The sequence below is a fragment of the Callorhinus ursinus genome, unplaced genomic scaffold (genome assembly GCF_003265705.2).
Source record: "Callorhinus ursinus isolate GAN/ISIS: 27379988/994484 unplaced genomic scaffold, GSC_fseal_2.0 scaffold27, whole genome shotgun sequence".
Classification (NCBI taxonomy): domain Eukaryota; kingdom Metazoa; phylum Chordata; class Mammalia; order Carnivora; family Otariidae; genus Callorhinus; species Callorhinus ursinus.
The window spans coordinates 17,741,330-17,756,470 of record NW_027397089.1 but is presented as its reverse complement, the minus strand read 5'-3'; the positions used below and the strand labels follow the sequence as shown (position 1 = coordinate 17,756,470).

At 37.8% G+C, this 15,141-nt stretch overlaps 1 protein-coding gene across 6 annotated transcripts in view; it reads right to left on the bottom strand.

Annotated features, from left to right (window-relative positions):
• EPS8 (EGFR pathway substrate 8, signaling adaptor) overlaps positions 1-15,141 on the bottom strand; it is a 178,974-nt gene that overhangs the window by 117,505 nt on the left and 46,328 nt on the right. For 5 of the 6 annotated variants that reach the window (XM_073877932.1, XM_025879778.2, XM_025879781.2 and 2 more), the window contains exon 2: positions 1,994-2,064. The exons of the other annotated variant lie outside the window; for it this stretch is intronic. The gene's annotated coding sequence lies outside the window, so the exon portion shown is untranslated. The remainder of the gene's footprint in view (positions 1-1,993; positions 2,065-15,141) is intronic. 6 annotated transcript variants of the gene reach the window in all.

The window sequence follows — 15,141 nt, the reverse complement described above, 5'->3', positions numbered from 1 at the left end:
CACTTTCTGTAGGCTATCTCCTTAAATCCTAACAATTCAATAGTGTCAGTAACACTATACCCATTTTACAACCATGAAGTTTGAGGCTCAAGAGGATACATGCCCAGAATTTTACAAATGTTAGATGGTGAAGGCTGTGAATAGGCTTTCTCCTACAGCCTACACCCACCATCTAAAAAGAAAAGCAATTGGTAAAAACCCTCTACAATTATGTTTCTATAGACTGGTCAATTACTTTTTTTGGGAAACCGAAGAAATGACTTGTAAGTGGAACTAAATACGCCACTTGTTTACTAAGTAAGAAACAAAAATACAAAAGAATATGCCTTGCAATTGTACTAAGAGAACACAGAAGTAGTTGCTAGATGACTCAGCCAAACAATAAATTAGAGGCGAAAGTAGAGGCAGGAGAATTAAAACTGTTGAGCTGGCCCTGGAGATTAAAAGACAGGTCCCTGATCCCTGGGCAGGACCTTGAACACCGCCCCCTCAGTCACTCCACAAAGAACTGAATAAGTCCATTGTGTGAGAAAAATACATTTTCTTCTGGACTAAGAAAAAGAGATAGCAGCGGCAACGTCTGACCAAAGATGACCAAATCATCTAGCTACAGAGTCAGGACCACCACGCTAGAATCCATAACACCTGATGACAGACTGCAGGAAGACAGGAATCTTACTACCATTTTACCGATTTGCTACTATCTTTCTCTCCCAAGATATAAGTAAATTACTCTCAAAACATAGTTACTAGAAAGAAATACAGTAATCATAGTATTTGATAAATAGTATTTGCTAAATAGTATTCTAACACCTTTGAAAAGCCTCAGGGTACAATTTGGGAGACCCAGAATAAAAGGTTACGTGTAAAAACCTAAACCCAAAAAGAGGTAAGACAGGACACGTGCTGGCTGAGCTGAAGACAAATAAGAGAAATAAAGGAAGTTAAGGAGACAAATGAAACAAACAAACAAAAACTGATGGAGTGAGAACAAACACCCATTCAGCTTGACTCAGGCCACATACACTAAGGCATCCAGATGAATGGCTGAAACTCCAGGGAAGAGAAAAATCAGAACTAGATGTTTTTCCCACAGCAAGAAAGTAAAATGCTGAATATAAAAGTATTGAAAAGATATAACAGGCTTTTTTTTTAAAGATTTTTATTTATTTATTTGTCAGAGAGAGCACAAGTAGGAGAGCGGCAGTCGGAGGGAGAGGGAGAAGCAGACTCCCTGCTGAACAGGGAGCCCGACGTGGGACTCGATTCCAGGACCCTGGGATCATGACCTGAGCCGAAGGGAGACGCTTAACCGACTGAGCCACCCAGGCATCCCGACATAACAGCTTTTCAATAGAAAATACATTTTTTGTAATCCACAGATTAATAATTCCTCCAAATACATCCTCATAAGTAAAGAAATTTTTAGTTCTAAAAACGCCAATACTTGCCGAGACATCTAATTGGTCTGGCTCGCTTTCCTCCGCCACTTCTTCCTCCTCTCACTTTCCCCTCTTCTGTGCTCGCAGTTCTCTCCGAAACAATACATAAGACGGCATGGTCTTCCTACCGTTCCACTGGCTACGCTACAGTTACATTCAAAAATTCCATACTTACAGATTCTCTGCATGTAACTGTTAATTCCCATTTAACTCACTGACAGTTCACAGTATTAACACCTCCACCTTACATTTTTCTTAATAAGACACTTTACATATCCATGATCTCAATTTATTCTCACAACATGTAATCTGAAAGGTAAGCAGAGTCAATAGGCCCATCATTCCCATTTTAAAAACAGGCAAACTGACACAGAGAAGTCAGGTAACCAGGACTGGGCATGAAGGTGGGGACCTGGGGCTCTCCCACCACTTCACACTAACAGCATTTCACGGATAACTGTAGTATTTCTCAGAATACATGCAAATGTCAAAATTTCCTAAGAAACAGCAGGTGGCTTTAAATGCCTAAATTTTTCTACAAATGGACTCACCTCAAAAATGAAAATATGCTCCAGTTCTTATGCTTCCACTTCAGTCCAATGAGGGTTGTATTAAAGATGACCTGTGCATAAAAATAAGTGAAAAAAATAAAATTTCATTTTGAAGCACAGTCTGAAAAAGCAGTAGCTGCTTTTGCTTAATACATATATTTGTTCTTTCACTTAAATTTTTTGTCTCTTTTCATGTAGATTAAAAATTATATGAATGGAAAAGATAAAGAGGAAAAAAGTCACAAAGGATCAAATATTGTGATGAGCACACTAACATGCCATCTGATTTAATCCTTGTAGTAACTCTGAGAAGTACTTAACTTCTAAACAAACTAAAATTCTAAGACTTATACTAGGATCTGAACATACCAATGCCTCAGAGGTACTTTATTTTTCATCTTTTTACATTTATCTAGCATTTCACAAACTATATATAGAATAGCCATATTCAATTTTTTTCTATATGTAGTTAGACTTGTATATTTAGCTCAAGGTCTATAAACACACATAGTAACCTAGGTATTTATTTATTTTTTTAAAGATTTTATTTATTTATTTGACAGAGAGAGACACAGTGAGAGAGGGAACACAAGCAGGGAGAGTGGGAGAGGGAGAAACAGGTTTCCTGTGGAGCAGGGAGCCCGATGCGGGGCTCAATCCCAGGACCCCGGGATCATGACCTGAGCCGAAGGCAGATGCTTAACAACTGAGCCACCCAGGTGTCGCAGTAACCTAGGTACTTAAAATGCAAACCCACACTAGGAGCGCATGTTAGTACATGACATATCTGTGTAACTTACAATATTATAATAAATATTGTGAATAGGTACATATCCATTAGATAGTTAAAGATTCCATGTGTGAAAATTTTTTAAAAGTGAAATAACAAGACAAAGAGTTTGTGCTTTAAATAAGAAATGATCACTGAAAACAATTAATTAAAAAAACTAAAAATGATCACTAATACCACATAATGCTTAAGAACTAATAATTGCAGTATGGACTTCTTTGTCACGTGGCTCTAACAGCAATGAAAAGGGACTGTGGAGTACAGGAGTGCAAATTTGAATCCTAACTCTATAACAGCATGAAAATACTGAAGATCAGCACTTCATTCTTCTGTTCAGATGCTCATATAATATAGTCTCACTTGCTTAAAGGCCACACATCAATGACAACCTCAGCAATATCACAGAGTAAATTAAAAAATTACATGGCTAGTTAAATAGATGCCACATAGTCTATGTGCTAAACTTCTCCATTTTATTCAGATGCCCTCAAGCTCAGTTTAGATCACATTTTAGAAAAAGTTCAAATGAAGTTGGTAATCAAATCAACCCAACTCAAACTTTTTAATATAAACTGTACAATTAGCTAAACAAATAGTAGATGAAGGAGAGTTTTTCTTTAGAGACATATTCCAGGTAATAAATCAATATAAAGTAGAAATTAAAATATCATATTCTGCAACTCCTAATGAATTAAAGTATCTAGGCATAAGAGCTACTAGTATCCAAAAAAGAAAACCACCACATATTATGTCTCCTGAGGAAAGAAGAAATACCATTCATATATTAGGGAAGTGAAAAGAATAGGCGGAACAAAGGGAGAGAAAGAAAGAAGAGAAGAGAGAGGTGGAGGTGGGAGACAGGAAGAAGGAAGGAAGAAACAAAGAGAGGGAGGGAGGGAGTAACGAAGGGAGGAAGGAAGGGAATCTGAATTTGATTAAATCTCTAGATCCTTCTACCACTTTATAAACACGCAGGAGAGAAAGACATGTTAAACTGTATCACAGAGATATTAGTAATATCTAGCAAAATAAATATTAACCATAAAGGACATGATTTGGACCTTAATCAAACAAACTATAAAAAGAAGACTTACAAATCAAATATTAACTAAATATTTAATACTCAGAATTAACTTTTAGTTTCAGGTGTGATAATTAAATGGTTACAACATTTTATTTTTATTTTTTTTAAAGATTTATTTGACAGAGAGAAAGTGTACAAGTGCCCCGGTTGCAACATTTTAAAAGTGTTTTTATCTTTTAGAATAACATACTGAGGGGCACCTGGGTGGCTCAGTCAGTAAAGTGTCTGCCTTCAGCTCAGGTCATGATCCCAGGGTCCTGGGATGGAGCCCCGCATCGGGCTCCCTGCTCAGTGGAGAGCCTGCTTCTCCCTCTCCCTCTGCCCCTCCTCCCTGGGCTCCTGCTCTCAATCTCTCTTTCCTCTCTCTCGTTCACTGTCTCTCAAATTAATATATCTTTAAAAAAGAATAACATACTGAAGTAATTACATATACAATGGTGTATCTGAGATGAGATCTGCTTTGTTTCACACAGGAGGGAAGAAGTGGGCAGATGGATGAACCTAGATTAGCCCAGAGTTAATAACTGCTAAAGCTTGATGGTGCTACGCAGGGGTTCATTCTGCTATTCTGTCTACCTTGTATATTTGAAGGTTTCCAAAATACAAAAAATATGAGGTATACAACATATCAAAATAAATGGTACTTCAAGTATTGTAACAGAAGTACTTTTAAGAATTTAAAACTTAACTACATATTCCTATGAGATGTTTTAACAAAATAATACTAACTAATGTCTGAGCTAGTAGATATTTGTCTCAATTGTTTAGCTAAAATGTTATGTTCTGTATGTAATGGTCGATCTCTTTATTAAGTACAGCTAGTACATTGAAAACAGCAATTTATCAGAAAATGGAATAGTGACTCTGAAAAATATAAGCAAACTGCCAGACTTTAGATGTTTTACTTCAAAGGTTTTTGTTCACTTCATTTGGCACTAGGAAGACTCATGTTGAGCTACAGGGGTGCGAAGAGTTTGGCTCAAATTCTTCAAGTATGGACAATACATGTGTAATTTAGGGGCACCTGGGTGGCTCAGTCGTTAAGCATCTGCCTTCGGCTCAGGTCAATCCCAGAGTCCTGGGATCAAGCCCCACATTGGGCTCCCTGCTCCGCGGGAAGCCTGCTTCTCCCTCTCCCACTCCCCCTGCTTGTGTTCTCTCTCTCTCGCTATGTCTCTATCAAATAAATAAATAAAATATTAAAAAAAAATACATGTGTAATTTAAATTACTATATGATGAATCCTGTTAAGTGAGAAACAATTGTATTCAACACAAAAAGGTGAAAAGAACAAGGCTTTGCAATTCAATTTTTGATCCATCATTTATTAGTTTTACATCATCTCAAGCAAGTTCTATCTCCTTCATCCGTAAAATGAGAAAAATAATTTCTTCCATATAATGTGATATGTGGATTTGATATTATACAAGATTCAATATATTTTAATCTTTTATATGAACTACAGAAGTGTGGGTATACACACACATTTCCTACCACTGTTCTGTTAGTGTTTCACAGTAGCTAATATTCTCATTGTCAACAACCAATCATTATTCTGCTAGTTATTAGTATTGTTAATATTGTTAGGCTACCTAATATTAAACTCACTTCTTCCCCAAATGCCAACAAAATCCCCATTGGTATAAATAATAATTTGGAAAACATATCCACTCTGATGAACTAAGAAACCCCTTTATACACTGAAGCTATGAGTGTCCTTTATGTAATCAGTAGGACAAGAATTTGCCTATAACTTTTATTTACCTAAGTTGTAAAGATTTTGGATAATATTGTTACAAATGTTTAAAGATAGGCTGTTTTCAGTCACATAGCCAAATTTAAGTTACATCTGGACTATCTTTGGTGTTTGAAGGATAAATCTACCCTAAAAAATATCAAAGTAGGGGCGCCTGGGTGGCTTAGTCAGTTAAGCATCTGCCTTCGGCTCAGGTCATGATCCCAGGGTCCTGGGATGGAGCCCCACATGGGGCTCCTCACTCAGAGGGAAGCCTGCTTCTCCCTCTGCCTTCCACTCCCCCTGCTTGTGCGCTCTCTCTCTCTCTCTCTCAAATAAATAAAATCTTTAAAAAAAAAAAAAAGACAGTCAGGGCACCTGGGTGGCTCAGTCGTTAAGCGTCTGCCTTCGAGACTCAGGCCGTGATCCCAGAGTTCTGGGATCGAGCCCTGCATCGGGCTCCCTGCTCCACGGGAAGCCTGTTTCTCCCTCTCCCACTCCCCCTGCTTGTGTTCCCTCTCTCGCTGTGTCTCTATCAAGTAAATAAAATCTTAAAAAAAAAAAAATCAAAGTAATTCACTGGACTAATGCTTCTATAAGAAAATTCTTACCCTTGAAGATAAAGTATCAATAAGAATGGGCTTCCTTCCCTCACCTGATGCCCTAGGGCATATTGCATGTACCTTAAAGCTTTATTTTGTTATAACTTATCATGTTTTATCAGTCATTGCTTCACATACTGGTCCCATAGTTGGAACATGAGCTCCAAAAAGATAGAGGAAGACTTACTTTCTTTTTGTATCATCAGCATTTGCATAGGGAGTGCCTGGCAGCAGCAGGTGCTTAATACGTGTTTGCTGAATTCACATAAGAGTATATATACCTTCCTTCTCTAAGGACTTCTGGATCAAATCATTAAGTACCCCCTTGTTAAACACTCCATGATGGGACTGAGCCTACCACACTTGGGACCAGAACCTGAAGAGACTTCCATTGCGGTCTTATCCTTACCCCTTACTCCGCAGAGGACACATCTACTTCAGATCATTCAAGTTCAGCACAGACTATATATCCATGGGTTCCTCTTTCAAGCCTAGCCTTCAACTTGCAATACCAGCTAACACTTACTGACAGCACTCTTTGTGTAACATACTACACTAAACACAGCATATACTTTAGTTCATGTGTTCTTTACGATAACCTGGGAGTAAGTATTAGTATTACTCCCATCTTACAGGTTAAGACTAAGGCTTAAAGAGGTTATGAAACATGTCCAAAGTCCCAAGTCATAGAGCAGAGGCAGGATTTGAGCCAGGTCTGTCTGAATGTGGTCCACATTCTCAATCACTGACTCCCCTGAACGGAAGACTCCTAGTAAACAAAACTTTTCAAAAAAGACTCTGAAAGTCCCTTGAGATGATTTAAAATGTTTTTAAATAAGCTTTTAAAAGTGACATTAGTTCCCTTTGGGGAGTCCTTCATTTTTTCCTCTTGTATTTTCTGACACACAGGGACCCTAACCAACAGAAGCTAACTCTAAGATGGCAGCAGAGTTGAGGATAGAAATCATGCTTAAAGACAAAAAATCTGAGCAGTCTAGAAATCTTGTGAACAGGACTAGAAAAATAATAAAAAGGAGAGATGCAGAATATAATTGTATAAAGGACTAGATCGCTCTTAATGACTAACATCTGTATAGAACTTAAAAGCTACAAAGCACCTACAAATACACATACTAATTCACTAAACAGGGATTTCCTAAGGTGCAAAGCTGCACCAGAACATAGGTGTCATATAGATTTGACACTGAAACTTTCATTAGAGCCAGGAGAAATAGTAGAGGCTAATGAGTAAGACAGTTTTTCCCAAGTTTAAATCTCAGCTTTGACAATTACTGCATGGCTTTAGGAAAGGTACTTATCAAAAAAAAGGAGGGGGGCGTCTGGGTGGCTCAGTCGGTAGGCGTCTGCCTTCAGCTCAGGTCATGATCTCAGGGTCCTGGGATCGAGCCCCGCATCAGGCCCCCCGCTCCACAGGAAGCCTGCTTCTCCCCCTCCCTCTCCCCCTGTTTGTGTTCCGTCTCTCGCTGTGTCTCTCTCTGTCAAATAAATAAATAAAACCTTAAAAAAAAAAAAAGGAAAGGTACTTATCAACCACACTGAGCCTCAGTTTCCAGGTATGTAAAACAGAAATAATACCTCCTGTGTAGCAAAATTATGAGAAAAACCATTAATGCATCCAGCTGCCCAAAGCCATTAACCTAAGCACATCTGTTCAAAGCAGCAGCAAAGAAACTAAAAACAATTAGCTGTGCTCAGGCTTAGATTCCCAGGCAGAAATGGACGGCCTACATAGGGGTCCCCACCCAGAAATGGAGATCTGAAAAAAAACTGTTCTTCACCAGGGCAGGCTTCAAAGGCAAGCAACAAGAGTGGTTAGCGCACACTCTTTTTTTTTTTTTTTAACTACGCCCTATGCCTAACATGAGAACTGTAATAACTTGCAAATCCATTCAGCCACTAAGCAGTTAAGCTGGACTCAAACCCAGGTAGATAACACAATGTGATAAATGCTGGAACACCAGCATAGGAACATCAAGGCCCCAAATTTAAGTAAACTGGTTAGTAATAGATGAAGTTAATAAATATGTTTTATGGGCGCCTGGGTAGCTCAGTCAGTTAAGCATCTGTCTCTTGATTTTGGCTCAGGTCTTGATCTCAGGGTTGGGAGATCGAGCCCCACAACGGACTCTGCCCTCTCCCACTGCTCCGCCCCCATAGGCTCGTGATCTCTCTAAAATAAATTAAAATCTTTAAAATAAATAAATAAATAAATAAATATGCTTTAAAGTCTTAGAAATCCTTAGAAATACACAAACAGAAGGTAAACAAAGACATGGGCTCCATCTTTAAAACCTTCATGGACCATACAGATAATAGTTCAGGTTCACTACCTCTTAGCAGAAACATCAACAGCTGTTACATTTGGTTTTACTCATACAAAGAAGTTTAAAAACAAACGGTGAGTGATTAGGGCAATGCATTGCCCAAATGAAACCAGTTAGCATTATTAAACTGAATTACAATCATGACAAAAAAATGTGATCACATCATAGAATATCATGAAGCCACTGTGGCAGTGAATGGCTAAAAGGTTTGGCCATTTTCTTTAACACATAGGTTTTACATGGGGTTGCTCTTCCAACTTAGACTTTTATTAGAGAAGAAGAAACATCACACAACCAGGCCAACAAAGGTCTTTTTGAAGTGCGCCTGCCCACACCAGTTAGTTAACCAGATGTTTCATTCAGTGACACATCTAACAGATAAGTTATTCTTTCCTGAAGCAACAGTCTCAGGAAGACTTTCTGGAATTAAACTGCCCTCAGTTGTACCCTGTGAAGAAATTAGTCCTATAATACATGCTATCCTACTAGTCAATCCTCATTATCTGCAAAGTGTAATTTAACATTTACAACATCAGCCCCATAGTCTTGTCTGCCTAATAAAACATTTCTCCTTGATTTCCTAATTTATTCAAAATTGAACTTGATCTTCCCCACAAAACAAGTTTACTCTCCAAATTTACTCATTTATTATTTTAATGCAACTTCCTTTCTCATTACTCAGCTTGAAACTCTGGTTGTTCCTGACTTCTCCATCTTTTCCACTCTGGATCTCCTCACTGCCAGATTTAACAAAATAAGCTTAACTGGTCTTCCTATTCCAACTAACTTCTCCTTCTAATCCTTTTTCTAAGACTGTGAAAATTTACTCTTAAAAAGCAATGCTTTTACTTTGCTTTCCTCTGTCCCAGAACCAATGATGGCCAACATACAAGATCACATAATAGAAGCAACATTCTCTTTAATAATCAAGAAGCCTGGGTTCCAGCCCCAATTTCTCCACTAACTTATTTGAATGATTCAGTTAGATTTCCTTACCTGGAAAACATGAGTCCTAGGCTACAAGAGCTTTGCAGTCCCTTATTTGAGAGCAACAAATCTCTTGTCCTGGAATTTGTGGTCCAACATAACTGAGCTAATCAAACTCATCTACAACTATACCCCAGCAAGTATTCTCCTACCCTTAGCTACTGTCTATATGCTCCTGAATATGTCAGTCATCCTTGTGCTGTACTAATTCCTTCTTCTAAAATGACCTCACCCTTCTCTTACCAAAAACATTCTCAAACAGAAGGGTTACAAGGAATTACGTTCTTCTTTGTCCTTTTCTGACGTTTGCAAAATTTTTTACACTCTGTATTATATATGTACTAAATGTTCAGGGGAAAACAAATTCTTAAACCAGAGCTATAAGGCAAAATTATCTCAACACACAAAGCCTAATCTGGTAATCATCAATAATACGTCCTTTTTCTTCCTAGAGATTTTATTCGTGGTACACATTTGGCCCTGTTAACTCTAAAATTTAACCTGTGGCCCCCATGAAAGGACTCAATAGTTAATGAACTGATTTTATTTTGGTTCTCTTAAGTGCAGTCTAATTTATCAAAATTCAGCTCAGCTGAAGTGGATACCATATATAGCTAATGTAGTTAAAGTACCTAATCTTCGTACATTAACAAATTCACTCCCTGTTTCCTAGAAACAACCAGTTTTTAAACATCAAACCACATTATTTTATGAGCAGCAAGTTACTTCCAATAACATTGATTCAGTACTTTTGTAAGTTAAATTATTTTTTGTGAGCTGATCTGAGAACCCCCAATTACCATCTTCAACACCAACTGATAAGAAAGTACCAGCTGATAAAATAATAACTGGGGAGGAAGGCCAAACACGTTCTCCATTCTGCCAGTGATCATTCAGCTTGAAGAAAGGAGAAATCAATGACCCAGAGATAACACACGGACCTGATTTTGACACACAACAGAACAAATACTCATTTACGAAAAAAATCAGTGCCCCATAACATCCTAAAAAGAGCAAAAATGTGCTATCAGAAAGCCTGTGCCAAAGCCCACCATTTAATAACTTAGAGCCCAGGAAACTCTCATAAACTCACATCCTCAGATTTCTCATCAGCAAAATGGGGATCAACCATAATGCCAGCCTTGTCTACCACAGAAGACCCCTGAGCTTCAAATAACGTAATTATGTACAAGTGTTCTGAAAACTGCAAAAATCCTTCACAGTACAAATTAAGATATTATGTAAGCAATATTCATAAGTCAAATACTCACCAATTTTAAGTATTTATCACCAAATAAATCTACCTACTAGGAAAACGAAAATGACTAGAGAAGAATCATCCTTAATGATACCAATTTTCTAAGTCTGGGTTTTTATACATCTTGCTTGTTCAAGTAGGACACACAAAACTCTACACAAACAATTTCAGGCAGTTAAGTGTCTGAACATCTTTTCTTAAAGATCTCTAGGCAGAAAAATTCCACAGCTCTCTTGGTATTTTTCCCTCTGGAACTGAACAACTCAACGTATAAAAAAGTTCTGATTTCCTTCACCTGATATAAAGAAAATAAAATACACCAAGCTGGTGTAAAACAGTAGTTGGCTATAAAAAATTCTATTCTACAAAAAGTTTTATGGCAGACAGAGACAAAATAGCCAAGGTATAATGGACCTAAGCTTTTTCTCTTTCATCAAATCCCTCCTCACAGAGGTGGAAACACACACTGCCTAAACAAAAGAAAAAAAAACGCAGATCAGGTTTCTTAATTTTCATAATGGAATACTAACCTTGACACCTGCCAACCTAGCATATAAAACAAGGTCTTCTTTTCAAACCATACCACAGGGCATCAGGCAAAAGCAAATATTAAGACAATTGATGCTAGAAAGAATTTAAGGCCCACTTAACCAAATTTCACAAGATCCATGCCTGTGTTCTTTTGGAAGAGCTGAATGTAACGTACCTGAACTATAGTACTTTCACTGTTAGCAGAATGTTTTTATTACTTGACTATTTAAGGTTATGCCTTAGGCTCTTACTAAGGGACAACATAAGAAATAAGGACTTAAAAGAATGTTTTTTTTTTTAAAGATTTTATTTGAGAGAGAGAGAGAGGTTGAGAGAACAAGTGGGAAGAGGGGCAGAGGGAGAAGAAGACTCCCCGCTGAGCAGGGAGCCCCAACGTGGGGCTGGAGCCCAGGACCCTGGGATCATGACCTGAGCCGAAGTCAGATGCTTAACCAACTGAGCCACTCAGGAGCCCAAAAGAATGTTTTTATTCTGGCTTCCAAACTGTCCAATATTTTATTTCATACATCTTTTAATATAGTATCTTCCTATAGCAAGCACTCTCTGTGGCACTTCACTGACAATTTATGTTACAATTTACTGAAATTCTTATTTGCTTGTCTATCACTGGATAGACAAGTCTATGTCTTTGTCTATCACTAGATAGACAAGTCTAAATTTAATGTCTCCCTGGACATTAAATTTAAGGGCAGAAACTATATTTTATTCAACATTATTTCTCAAATACTGAGGGCAGTGCCTAGCACATAAGGGAGATTAATGATCATTTATGTAATGAATAAATCATATACTTTATTTTTACTTTCCTAGGACATGTTCAGTCCGAAATAGGAAATAAATCTTCTTTAAAAAAAGAAGTCACATCTTCCACTTATTTATCTTCTCCACTCTTCCTGGAACTTTCCTTGCTTATTAGCCAGGAATTAATAAATATTTGATGATGATGAAGACAATGACAAGAACAATTATGCTAGTAGTAGTGGTGGAAAAACAAATTATCCTCATCAAAACAACATAGAGCAAGCATTTTGTTCATTAAAATCAAATACAAAAATAGTAAGCAATCGTCCTTATATATTACAATTATACATCGTTATTTTCCTATTTTCTAGATTTCCCAACATTGGTTAGGAGATTTTGCTTATGATCTCCTACACCAGTAAGCCTAAAAAGAATCAGTTCCTCCAGGGGCGCGCCTGGGTGGCTCAGTCGTTAACCGTCTGCCTTTGGCTCAGGTCATGATCCCAGGGTCCTGGGATTGAGTCCTGCATCAGGCTCCCTGCTCGGCGGGAAGCCTGCTTCTCCCTCTCCCACTCCCCCTGCTTGTGTTCCCTCTCTCCCTGTCTCTCTCTGTCCCATAAATAAATAAAATCTTAAAAAAAAAAAAAAAAAGAATTAGTTCCTCCAGAATCTAGACTGGCTATAGTAATTCATCTAAGAAAATTTAATCACCTGCCATAGAATTATTTACATTTCAAAAACCTCAAGCTTCCTGCCTTTTGCCCCTATGTCCATGATTTCAGATGATCACTTTCCCTGGTTTTCTCCTGCTGAGGATGACTACCTGGAGAACTGGACTCTATCTTTCTGAACCTGCCGAGTGCTTGGATGAAGATAAGGAGAAAGCAGGGAGCCAAGAGTGACAGTGATCTTCTATCCTGTAGAGGACACACCTGCCATTCTGGTGCTCAGTGTGCATTTGCCATGGTCCTGCCCTAATTCCAGCTCTGGTTTTAGGTTATACCTGGCAGAAACAATATTCTTAATTAGCAAGTCTAGCTTTACACATTATCCTATGGCAAACACACATTCACAAGAGGAAGAAAAAGAAAAAAAAAAACTCTTAGTTATATATAAAACTAATATTTATCACAATCAGGGATGATTTGATCCCTAAGCAGTACAGGCACTCAATGAAGATAAAACATTGAGAAGAAATTCCTTTAAGTGCATCTATCAAGATAAGCTCTCTTCCTCAATAAAATCATTTGGTTTGTAGGCTGGATAGGTTTCACTTCTCCAGAGTAATAGTATTTGGAAAGTATACATCCTATGGCCTAAAATGGCCCATGCCAGAGTCCAGAGATAAAGCAGATGAAGAGGTGTGTATTCAACACCTAGAAACACTCACTCCAGCACACAGATTCAAGGAGCCTGAAGCAGTGAATACTTGCTTAACACCACTGAATGTCAAAATAGTCCAGCAAGAATGAAAACAGTGGATGCCTTTCATCACCTTGTTGAGTCCCTGAAAGCACATCTTTATTCACATGACATTAAAAAGAAACATATTTCTGGAATTGATGTGTATAAAAGTGTTAACTATTCATACAAGCAACTTTTAAAAGCATGTTTTGGAAACATATCTACCTATTTAGATATTAGACTTAACTCAAAAAGGAATATCTTAGATAAAAAGAACCCTTCTTTCCTCAGCATTTTGATGCTGAGAAAGGATTCCCTTTCTGAACGCTTCGGCTCAAGAGTATACTCAGAGAATAAAACTCTTATTACATTAGGCCGTAGATGTCGATAATAAGATAATTAGATCCTGAACTCTGCCCTTTTTCTTGTCATGAGAATGTCCTTAGCACGACATTCAAGATTTTGCATTATCAATTTGAGCATTCTAGCCTCTACTCCAGTAATCCCATTACTTATTCATTCATTCAACAAAAATATATGGAGCTCTAGTAATAAACAAGACCAAAATGATCCCAATCCCTAAAAGTTCACATTAAAGTGCCCTCCAGACAAACCAGTCAATTCAGTGTATCTCCCAAACACTCATTCAGCAAGTATTTACTGGATAGGTTAAATGCTGGGCAGTTTTTAGACAGTTTTAAAGAGATAGAGCAGTAAACAATGGGACAAGATTTCTTTCCTTTACAAAGTTCACAACTTTGTGAATGAAGAAATGTACCTGTCTTTTTGTACTTTTCTGCTATGTTCATGTCAATTTCCCCTTCTCTTTACCTCTGGACACCTTCCCTTCTCCTTAGCACCAACCAGTCCTACCAAATTCCATTTATACCATAGTTCAGATACCATGTTAACTGGATTGCTGGTGAAGAAACGGGAGACTCAAGCAAGACTTAAATCTGTGTGTGGGTATAGGAAGGTTGGGAGGGGTGGTCAGCTAAATCTAGGAAATTAAAGAGAATTAAGGGATTCTGGGCAGGTTCTTAAGGCTGAGACAAAGAGTCAATATAGGAAATCTGTGACTAGGCCTGGGGTAATTACCATACAAGCAAGACAGAAACCCAATTACCAGACTGAGGCACAAAGTTAACACAGAATCAAGAGCAACAGTATTTGCTATCAAGTAAGAAGCTAATGAATCAGGGTTCTTAAAATTTCCAAAGGACAGAACTGGCCCTTCAGGACTAGGCTGATCCTTTAAGCAGAAATCAAATACTCTCAGCAATGAAATCAAAAGGAATGTGTCTTTGCAAACCACATATATGATAAGAGGTCAATGTCCAAAATATATAAGGAATACATACAACTTAACAACAAAAAATAACCAGATTTTTTAAATGAGCAAAGGACCTGAATAAACATTTTGCCCAATAAGACACACAAACGGCAAACAAAAACATAAAAGGATGCTTAACATCACTAATCATCAGGGAAATGTAAATCAAAACCACAATGTGATATCACCTCATACCTGTTAGGATAGCTATCATCAACAAGAGATAACAAGTGTTGGCAAGCGGATAGAGAAAAGAGAGCCCTTATTCACTGTTGGTGGGAATGTAAATTTCTGAAAAAGAAACAAAGACCTGGTAC